General features: G+C 37.4%; 1 pseudogene; it reads left to right on the top strand.

Moving 5' to 3' along the window:
- Positions 1 to 1,900: 1,900 nt before the first annotated feature.
- LOC145633241 (receptor-like kinase TMK4) lies at positions 1,901 to 5,986 on the top strand (annotated as a pseudogene).
- Positions 5,987 to 11,809: the final 5,823 nt, after the last annotated feature.

Raw genomic sequence — 11,809 nt, 5'->3', positions numbered from 1 at the left:
TGAAAAAAATGTGGAATATTAAGAATAGGAAAAATCGTTCCATTAATCTCAACTCTGTTCCATGCACTCAAAGTAATTCTAACTTTTGATTATTTTTAATGAATCTCAATTTATACCCTTTTAAAATTAATCACTCCCAAGTGTCTTAAAAAGATTGAAGAGGTAAACCTTGCTGACTTGGAATTATTTACACACGATTATACTAACCCCAAATGATCATACACTAACCCCAAAAGTAATTACACCATCTCATTTTTCATAAAGATTCTATTAAACTGCTCCGCGCGCAATGCGTGAAGCTACCCTAGTCCATAAAAAAATAGAGGTTAACTATATCCAGGTCCCACGAGACCACAACAATACTGTAATGGCTGATTGGTTGCGGCCCAAAATCACAAACAAAATTAAAACCCAAAATTATTTTCTCCAACTATGAAAATTCGCGCCATTTTTCGCCAGCAATGGGGATTGAATCATACGGAGTACTAATTAAATAATCCCTAATCTTACATTTATCGTACAAATTCAGTCTTCATAAAAATGGCAATATTTCAATTTTATGAAGATTTTATCCTCAAAATCAGCAATTTTAGGAGAGAGAAAGAGAGTTGAAGAAACTGCAAAGATGAGGAGAGAAAGCTACCATAGCTGGGATTTTTGCCAGAGTTCTAACTAAAATTAATGAATAAATATAGAATTCCATGAAATTTCTCCAATTTTCTTATTTTTAGTGAGGTGATTTAGGGGTTTTGCTTTGCCGTTTACATGTTCGACGAAATGCCTCTGAGAATGGAGTGGAGTTGAGCTATTTAAGATTAATTTTGAACCATAATTGGGGTTTTGCTAAGAAAGTTGTTGTAATTAGTAATGCTTGTTGTGATAGTGATGATTTGCTGTCCAAGGGGCTGCATCGAGGTGGGAAAGTGACGAGCTTCGAAGTTTCGAGGGTGAAAGAGGGGGAGAGCTAATAATGATTCAAAGTAATATGACATTACGAAATACAAGGGAAAATAATATAGTGTTGAAAACCAAGGAAGAGCTATCCATCCTTATTGTTAATACAATGTAGCGGATAAGCGGATTAATGTGCCTCAAGACTTCTTGAGCTAGCTTATGGTATCATGTCTCCCTTTCAGTCTATTTTGGTTTGTTGTATAATAGTCTTAGGTTTCGCAAACTGATCAGGCGAAAATTTGGAGGCGATTAAGGCCTGAAAAGGCTTCATATTGGACAGGTGATTATATGAAGTTGTTGGAGGTTATACTCAAGTAATGTGAGCCTTGTGAGGTTGGAATGGGCTAAAAGACCAGAGATTTTGAATTGTGATGGTTCTTGAGGGAGGTTGTGGTGAGCTGAGCTGAGAGAGAGTATGTTGAGATCAGAAGGGAGACAACTAGTGTTATGTCGAAACCATTATCGTTGCAAATTGACTTGAAACGTCAGAACAGGTAAGCTGATAGTGTGCAGTTGAGTCCTTGGTTTTTTTCCTTCTAGAAATGCTCTGTTCTTTTCTACTTGCATTTTCCCGTGCTTGTTAGTTGATTATCTGCTTATTGCCGTTCTTTTCTCAAGCATAGGTGCTCTTTGTCTTTGCTATTATAGGCTTCATCTTATATATTGTTAATTGATTATGTCGTCTTCAACTACTCGACTTGATAATTGTAAGGACTGTGAATCTATGATGGGTTTCCCCACCATCTTGCTGATTACGACGCCTTTATCAAAGTCAAGTCCTCAATGTTTTTCAAAGGGAAATTTGAGTCAATATACTGCACAATACACCAAGTATTAGTCCAATTAATATACGTTTCAAAGTTGTCAGCTGAACGTAAAAGAAAGAAAAAAAAATGTAGGTAGAATTTTCTATTCTTAAGTCCCTAAGATATTGCTAAACTCAAAAATGAATATTGCAAAAATGAATCAGATGGATGTTCCTGAGTGCTACATATCAATCTCTCTGATCCTACTCTTTGCTTCTGTATCCTTCGCCGCTCAACACTTAAATGATACAGACTCATTGCCATCTTTCAAGTGCATGACCAACAATGCTACATGTGAAGCCCTGGTAGGTTACGTCTCCCAAAACACCACTACACTTGCCCACATCCAATCCTTGTTTCAGGTTAAGGATCTGACCTCCCTACTAGGGGTCAATCTTCTCCCTCCTTCCACTCCTAAAGACTACAGCATAGTGGCTAATCAGACGGTCAAGGTTCCTTTCCCATGCAGATGCATCAACGGTACTGGTCTTTCAGACAGGATCCCCATCCACACTGTTGTTCGTGGTGATACTTTTTACTACTTAGCAACGCAAGTTTACTCAGGATTGGTGGCAGCAAATGTGTCAAATCCTGAACTTCTAGGATTGGTGACCTACCAGCAGATTAATGCTGTCAATCCAATGGATCCCTATAATATAACGATTGGGACGAAGCTGTGGATCCCACTTCCCTGCAGTTGTGATATTGTGGAGGGGCAGAAGGTGGTGCACTATGCACATGTGATGCCACCCGAGAGCACTCTGGATCAGGTTGCTGCGGAGTTTGGGATCACATCAGAAACTTTAGCTAGTGTAAACAACATAACTGAGCCTTCCAAGCTCCAAGCTCCAAGCTGGTCAGGTCATTGATGTCCCTCTTAAAGGTCAAGTTCTCCAGAACCTTGCTACCCCTTCTACAGGTGATTCTTTCAGTTTCCTATCTTTGTTAATAAAGAAGATAATGATCTAATTTTTATTACTACTTGTTCAACAAAGCTAGCACCTCAAGAAATCAAGCCTAACAACTTGATATGGTATAAGAATATTAAAGAATAATTATGAAATTTCAGAAAGATCAATATAGCATTTTCATGATATTGCTAATGAATTACTTAAACATCACTGCACAGTAGCTTGGCTTTATTTTAGCATTTCATTAGCAAAGGAAAAGTAGGTAGTGTTTGACAATTAATCATCTCAAACAAACTTTATGAAGGAAAATTAGTTTCCAGTCATATTTTTCTTCTTTGGGGAAAGTATTTACAATACAAGTTTAGTCAATGTTTTTCCCAATAAACAGTTAGATCCTAGCTCTTGAAGTGTTCTTCCAAGATATTAAGGAGACACTTTACCGTAAGACCAAGTTTCTTTGTATCAATTATGATTATTTAAAGAAATGTATCGATGTCTAATACTGGGTTGTTCATCATCAGTTCTCAGCATATTTAGAGGACAAATTGGCCTCCTAGGACCATCTCTTCACAAAGCATAAAAAATTGTTCTTGATCAAGAATCATAAAACAAAGGTCATCAGTGTAATTTTGGCAGTTTTAGCAAGAATAAGACTGTGTGTGTGACAAAATTGATGCATTCTTCTTGGTTTCCTAATCATAATTATTTGAGTGGTTTACATTTAAATGTAACAAATCACAGCTTGCCCATTTAAAGTACTTTTTCTTACCAGTTCTAATTAATTCTCTGTTTCCTTTCTTAATTTCTCATCTAAAGCCGATGGAGCAATTCTGAAGAAATTGACTTCTACACTCAGTCCTGTATCAGGTTGGTATGGCTCCAACTTCTGCATCTGGTCTGGGATTATTTGTACCAGCAATGGCTTTGTCAAATCCATTAGCTTACCCTCCCGTAATATATCTGGTAGTCTTTCCCCTGATCTCAACTCCCTCTCTCAGCTCACCACAATCTATCTCCAAAACAACCAACTCTCCGGTCCTCTCCCATCCTTTTCCAACCTCAAATTACTCCGAGAGATACACCTTGACTCCAACAACTTCACTTCTGTCCCTAATGGCATTTTTTCAGGTCTTAAACAGCTTAAAACCCTGTCGTTAGATAATAATCCACATCTCAATCCTTGGTCCTTCCCAGCTGAATTGACTGAGTCTACAATTTTGGTATCCTTCCAAGCTAGCAATGCCAATCTTATGGGACCTATACCAGATATTTTTGGCTCCCTCACCAGTTTCCAGAATCTGAGGCTATCATATAACAATTTGACAGGGTCATTGCCAGGTTCTCTTTATAAGACCCAGATGCAGAACTTGTGGCTTGAAAATCAGCGTAGGGGTCTATCTGGCTCCCTTGATGTTCTTGCAGAAATGAGCTTATTGAAGCAGGTCTGGCTTCAAGGAAATAAATTTACTGGCCCAATTCCTAACCTTTCAAACAGCACTGGTATTTTCGATCTACAACTGCAAAATAATTTATTAACTGGTGTTGTCCCAAATTCCTTGATGTCGTTGTCCGGATTAGTCAACATCTCATTGCAGAACAACAAACTCCAAGGCCCATTTCCAGCTTTCCCTGAAAGTGTTGATGTGACTCTTGGGACAACAAACCTATTCTGTAAAGATGTTCAAGGAGATTGTGATCCTCAAGTGACAACATTGCTAGAGGTTGCCGGAGCTCTGGGCTATCCTCTGAAGCTGGCTGAGGCTTGGCAGGGTAATGATGCATGCAATAAATGGCCATATGTAACCTGTGATGCCTCTGGAAACATCATTAGAGTAAACCTATCCAAGCAGGGATTCAGCGGTACCATATCTCCTGCTCTTGCAAACTTGACATCTCTAAGTGAGTTATACTTCGACAATAACAACTTGACTGGTACCATACCAGCAAGTTTAACAACCTTGCACAGTCTCAAAGAAATAAACCTCTCAAACAATGATCTTAGAGGAGAAATCCCGAATTTTAAGTCCACGGTGATTGCCCTCACTTATGGCAATAAGAATATTGGAAACAACACAAACAATAGCACTGTTAGTGCGAGTAAAAAAACTCCTAAGAAGACTTCTAAGATACTACTAGCAGCATTAGCTTTGACATTTTCAATTGTTTCATTCTGGGTTATGCTGTATGTATTAAAAAAAAGAAGGCATAATGCAAAACAGAAAGAAGATGCAGAGCAATGGGAGGGTTTCTTGCATCTAGCACCTGACTCTCCACTAAGGTTCTCTTATCACGCTTTGAAGACAGCAACTGATAACTTCAATGTGCTCCGAAAGCTTGGGGGAGGTGGCTTTGGGACTGTTTTTGAAGGAAACTTGAATAACACGACCAAAATTGCTGTTAAGAGGTTGGATCGTCTTGGACAGGGAAGGAAGGAGTTTCTGGCGGAGGTACAGACTATAGGAAGCATACACCATGTCAACTTGGTGAAATTGGTTGGATTCTGTGCCGAAAAAGTACATAATTTACTAGTCTATGAGCACATGAGCAATGGTTCACTAGACAAATGGATTTTCAAGACCAATTCAAGAGATGCCCTTCCTTGGGATACTAAAAGAAAAATCATCCTGCATATTGCCAAGGGACTTGCTTATCTGCATGAGGACTGTCAAAAGCGTATAGCACATCTAGATGTAAAGCCCCAAAATGTGCTTCTCGATCAGGAATTTAATGCTAAACTATCTGATTTTGGCCTAGCAAAACTAATGGATAAGGACCAAAGTTATGTTCTGACTCAAATGAGGGGAACTCGAGGTTATCTCGCCCCTGAATGGTTAGGCAGAAAGATCACGGAAAAGGTCGATGTCTACAGCTATGGAGTTGTGGTGCTAGAAGTAATTTTCGAGAGGAAGAATTTGGATTGCTCTGAAGAAAGCACTCTAATCATGCAGGTTAAAACGAAGATAGAGGAGAATAAATTACTTGATCTACTTGATAAATGCTCTGAAGATATGCATCAAAACTTTGAAGACATAGAAATGGCAGTAAAACTTGCAATCTGGTGCTTGCAGATTGAACCAGCAAGGCGGCCTTCTATGTCAACGGCGGTAAAAGTTCTGGAGGGCTCAGTATTTCTCGAAAACATTGATGACTTTTCCTTGACAAGCCCAGTTACCTATGGAAACCCGACCTTGGAGCCTATAACAGAAATTTCCGATTCTGTTCTCTCTGGTCCGAGATGAGGCAGGTACTGCCAACAAATTTCTGAGTGATCATTTGTTGCATAAATGAAAATTTTCTGTAGGAAATACGAAACGTTGTCAACATGGGCTTAATAGCTAAGAGCAGCCAAAGTTTTTTTTTTTCCAAATGGTAAGATACAAACTGCAACTCTGTGGGGAATTTAGTCATGCGCACACAAACAGCTTTATTATATATTTACATGTTTGCTCATCTCTTTAATTGTAATAATATTTGGCACTGTATTAGTACTTAATCAGAGTATTCAACTTTGGTAGCTGGAAAAGATAAAAGTTTCCACCAATGTTCTACCTAGGAGGCTAGGATCATCTTTATAAATATCCAAGTAGGAAAATACTCCGTAGGAGTATTTTCGATGAACTGCTGATTGATAATTTGATGTTTTCATTGTAATTCAAAAGAGGGCAAGGTAAGTCGCATTGCTACTCCAAAAATAACCTTGGGGAAATCTCAGGTTCCCTGGTTTTTTTTTTATTTTTTATTTTTATTTTTATTATTTATTATTATTTATGTATTGCTACATTAAACTCTCTGAAATCTGAGTAGCTAGGAGCCTAGGATGCAATATTGTCATGCAAAAACAACTTTGAATGAAGAACTGCAGTTGCTTACCAAGATACATATGCATAAATTTATGTTGTTTCAGTACCTCATAATGCATAAGTGGACTGACATGATCCGAATCTGATCTAAAGCTTTGAATATACCTGTTTGCAGCCTTATATAACCTATGATTGTGTCTATTTATGTTGAATTTCCCAAGAAAAATCTGTATGTAGCAGGCTTTGATTTTTTTGCCTAATTGATGGCTGAAGAGTTGGCGTAAGGTAAAGTTGGGTACTTGGGTGTGTGTCAGTTCGAGTCTGATAGTTGCAGATAAGTGGATAGTTTGCTATGTTTGTATACGCCTACTACAAATTTGGCAAATTGGTCGCGATGTAGTAGATCACACATAAACTTTAGGTATACACACAAAGTACTTGAACTATGCTACTATGTTTCAGTAGTTGTTAGAATTTGGCCTGATTGTATTTCCTGAAAAGGATTAAAGATATGTAATGACTCAAATAAGATAAACACAAAAGAGTACCAATGAACAAATCTGATTATCATCTACTACGTAAAGCAACCAATCATTGAGGACAGGCATAAGATAATCACTCGAGTGAACTCCAGTGAACCTGTAACGTAGATGGTGTAGTTTCTTAATAGCCCCCGTGTCAGCGGAATGCCAAATAACCCAACGAGGAGGAAAAAACAGGCCCGTGTATTTAGGATTCTTCCTACTCAAAAAATGCCTAACACCTTTATGCCATTTTGCTAATTTATACAAGCTTAACCAAGGGATAATTGGCATAGTTTACATCAAGATGATTCACTGTCACATAGTGGGTATACAAACCATGTCCTCTTGGATGGTCGTCAGCGTTGCCCATGAAACAGATGAAGTTTGGTTTCTATGGAATTTTGTTAGCTGCCAATGCTAGAGAAAAGGAGACAAAACTCCCTATGAAGAAGATTGAATCCCCTAAAGACTCCACCCTTTCCCACTGTTCTTTGAGCACAAAAAATATTAAAGTCCTATTGGCAGAATGGACCATTGTGGTGGCTGTTTCAACTAGAGCTGTCAAAAGTTGACCCAACCCGAAATACAGACTCAAACCCGATTATTAACCGACCAATCTGAACCCGAAAAAATGGTGACCCAAACCCGACCTGACCCGACATGAAACCAACCTTAGACCCGAGTTGACCCGAGTATGTGAGACCCGAACCCGAACATTAACTGACCTGGAGATGACCCGACCCGAATGTAACCCGTAAATTATTAACCTGAACAGAACCCGACTTGAACCGAAATTGACCCAAACCCATTTTATCCCGTCAAAACCCAAATTTAACCCGACTTGTTACTAGCCTGACCTGAATTCAACCCGACCCGTTCCTAACGCAACCCGAATTTAGCCCAACCTGTTACAAACCCGACCCGAAATCAACTCGACTTGTTATTAAAGTGACCCAAATTCAACCCGACTTGTTATTGACCCGACCCGAATTTTACCAGACCTATTACTAAATCGACCCAAAAATTCAACCCGATTTGTTACTAAACCGACTTGAAATCAACATGACTTGTTATTGACCCGACCTAAATTCAACCCAAATTGTTCCCGACCCGATTTCAAATGAGCTTAAATGCAATTTAGACCACCTTATTATTGTTGATTAGAGCATTTTTTCTAGGGAGACCAAGTCGGTCCAGGCCAACAAAAGAAAATAAAATTTCAATTTTGGAATTTTTGGACTTTTATTCGCCAGGAAATAAAATTGTCGTAAATGTTTATAATGGTCCCTAATATCCTTCGGGAGTACATCTGGCTGGGTGGAACCATCCAGTTTGCTTTTAAACAACCGATTAACCGGTTTACAACTTGCACCGATTTCATCAACTCAAGCCTACCATGTACATTTATGACAACGAATAATGATCATATATGGTTCCAAACGACATTATATGACCCCGAAATGTATTCCCTAAAATTTCAAGACTTTTCGACACTAGACCTTGAAACCTCCAAAATTTCTCAAAAAACGTGGATAATAATAGCCTTCAATTTTGGAATTTTTTAAAAAAATTTCGCCCAGAAATAAAAATTGCCGAAATGTTTACCATGGTCCCTAATACAACCCGGGAGTCCAATTGGGTGGGTGGAACCAACCAATTTTCCTATAAACGGCCAATTTACCGATTTAAACTTGCACCGATTTCATTAACTCAAACCTACCACGAACATTTATGACAACAAATAGTGATCAAATATGGTTCCAAACGACATTATGTGACCCTGAGATTTATTCCTTAGAATCTCAAAGCTTTTCGATACCGGGCCCCGAAACCTACAAAATTTCTCAAAAAGCGTGGATATTAGCCTTTAATATTGGAATTTTTAGAACTTTTTTCCCCCGGAAATAATAATTGCCGAAATGTTTACCATGATACCTAATACCCTTCGGGAGTCCAATTGGGTGGGTGGAACCATCCAATTTGCCTTTAAGCGACCAATTTACTGGTTTACAACTTGCACCGCAGTTTCATTAGCTCAAGCCTACCACGAATATTTATGACAACAAATAATGATCATATATGGTTCCAAACATCATTATATGACCTCGAGATGTATCCCCTAAAATTTCAAGACTTTTTAGGTACCGGGCCCCGAAACCTCCAAAATTTCTCAAAAGCGTGGGTGGAACTCGAATATGACCTGACTTGGAAATGACCCGACATGATTGTAACCTGCAAATTGTTGACTTGAACATAACCCGACTTGAATCTGAGAATGACCCGACTTGAAAATGACCCAACCTGATTATAACCCGCAAATTATTGACTTGGACCGAACCCAACTTGTACCCGAGAATGACCTGACTTGAAAATGACCCGACCTGATCTGATTATAATCCGCAAATTATTGACTTGAACCGGACCTGACTCAAACCTGAGAATGACCCGACCTAATTCTCACCCGCAAATTATTGACTTGAACCAAACCCGACTCGAACTCGAGAATTACCCTAACCCGTTTTAACCTGTGAAAGCCCGAATTAAATCCATCCTATTGTTCACCCGACCCGAATGTAACCCGACTTGTTATTAACTCGACCTAAACCCGACCCAAACCCGATAAGAGGTATGACCCGACGTGACCCGATTCAAGCATGACCCAACCCAAACCCGACCCGTATAGGTTATGGAATATTCGAATTGACCCGACCCGAGTTGACCCAACCCACTCTTACCCGACCTGTTTACCCGAATTGACAGCTCTAGTTTCAACCACAAGGACAAAATAACCATTTGAAGGCACCAAATACATAGTATAAGGACTATAAGGTGCTTGCAGCAGACCATCAGGGCCGGCATATATTTCACTTGTACAGAAGCTAGATCAAGATCAATGACTCCAATCCTGCATGTATTTAACTTAAAAGCATAGAAATACCCATTATGAAATGCAATCTCATCAATCTTGCATTGTTTGTCTCCAAGGATTTTCCCGGTAGAATACACACCTCTCTTATCCAACCTCAAGAAAATCATCCAATCCAATCCACTTTGAGGGTCTTTAAGATGAATCAAACTGCAAATATATAGTCTGTTGCTTCAAACCTCAACCTCCCACCACTTTTTTTTGACACCAGTTTTGTTGATGTAATAGATGTAGCAGTTACAATGTTAGAGACTGCCACAAAGGATCTCCAAGAACTGCAAACCACCCGAAATAATACGTACTAATATTACGGCGACATAATTAGTTTTATTACAAAACTAAAATAACTTTAACCTAAACTAAATTAAATAACGTTTCATGAAACAAACCTTGAATTAAAATATTATTGTGTTGTGAAATTTAACGTTTCTTAAACAGTAATACAATGATAATTAGTATACTACTGATGTACTCAAATTGGAACATCTGACAAAATTGATATGGAATATTATTGTTAAACACATTAAGTACATTTGGTTTTGAAATTATTTCCTTCAAATCTTTAGTTAATTTTTGTCTAATTAAATAGGAATTAAAAAAAATCAAATGAATCAAAACTCAGAAGTCAAAACATTTTTTTTCAACGAGACAATGTCACATAGTTGTATAGCAGCAAAGTAATGTTTGGGGTGAAAACTCATATACTAAGAATATATCGTTGAGGGTCTTGCGAGAACTGAAGTCAATGGAACTGCCACAAAGTATTAAGTAGGGTTTAATTAGATTCGTAACAACGTGAAGTTGATGAAACTACAAAAAAGGTTCCTTGTTAGATTTGGGAAACAAATAATCACCGTATACGATTGATCAAATACAAATAATAATAAACAAAATAATAAAATCATGAAAATAGGATATTATGAGGTTAGGTGGTTGATAATTGTTTTTAGAGATGAAATGTGAATAGTTTAAAAAAAATCATCTTGATTCACGCATCATGTATAATACAATCTCCGTTTCTTTTTAGTTGACACATATTCCTTTTTAGGAATTTTTTTTAGCTGACACGTTTCCTTTTAGGGTAAATTTTTTACTTTGCATTTACAAACTACCCCATTTGTTTTTTCATTCTCTCTCTCCTCTTCTTAATATATGTGCCTAAATCAAACGTGTCAACTAAATAGAAACAAAGGAAGTATATGATTAGTATATTGTTACAAAACACAAGTAATTTAATAGATTTTGAAATATGTTGGCAATCATGCATCAATTCCTTAAATTATTCATGTTGATTAATATAGTAGACTCATTCAACTGAGTTAAAAAAATTCCCTACATTAGGTTCTTGAATGCTTGGAAAATATTCTCCAAGAGTCTTCTTAATTTCATTTTGAGCTTTGACTATCGACTGGGGATTTTTTTACTAGCTCTGTTATTGCCCACTCTAAGGTGCTTGCAGTAATGTCCGTTCTAGCATTAAAGATGTCATGCCATTTGATGTGTTGTAGTTTCATTATCTTATTATGTTACCTTAAGAGTCAAAACATAGGAAAATAACAATATAGTCAAAATCATTTTTTTAATTTTTTTTTTTTTTTAAACCAGTCAAAATTATTATTTAAACAAAAGTTAATTTATTGTAATTATTATGAAATTAAATATTTAAATGGCGATGATCAGTGTAATACACAATACTTTACCCTTCCTTCCTTTTTTTTTTTTTTTTGAGAGAGACAGAGAGAGTTTTACCCTTTTTAATTTCCATAAAAATTATTTTGATAAATTAGTTTGTTTGCCTTCTAATCACTTTATAAAAGTTTTTACACCGAGTAAAAGAAATGGTGTAAAAAGTCAAATATTGCACAGATTTAGATATGGAGAAAGGCTA

Source organism: Chenopodium album, chromosome 5, assembly GCF_948465745.1.
Source record: "Chenopodium album chromosome 5, dcCheAlbu1.1, whole genome shotgun sequence".
Lineage (NCBI taxonomy): Eukaryota > Viridiplantae > Streptophyta > Magnoliopsida > Caryophyllales > Amaranthaceae > Chenopodium > Chenopodium album.
The sequence above is the reverse complement of the archived record's forward strand: the minus strand, read 5'-3'. Positions and strand labels throughout refer to the sequence as shown.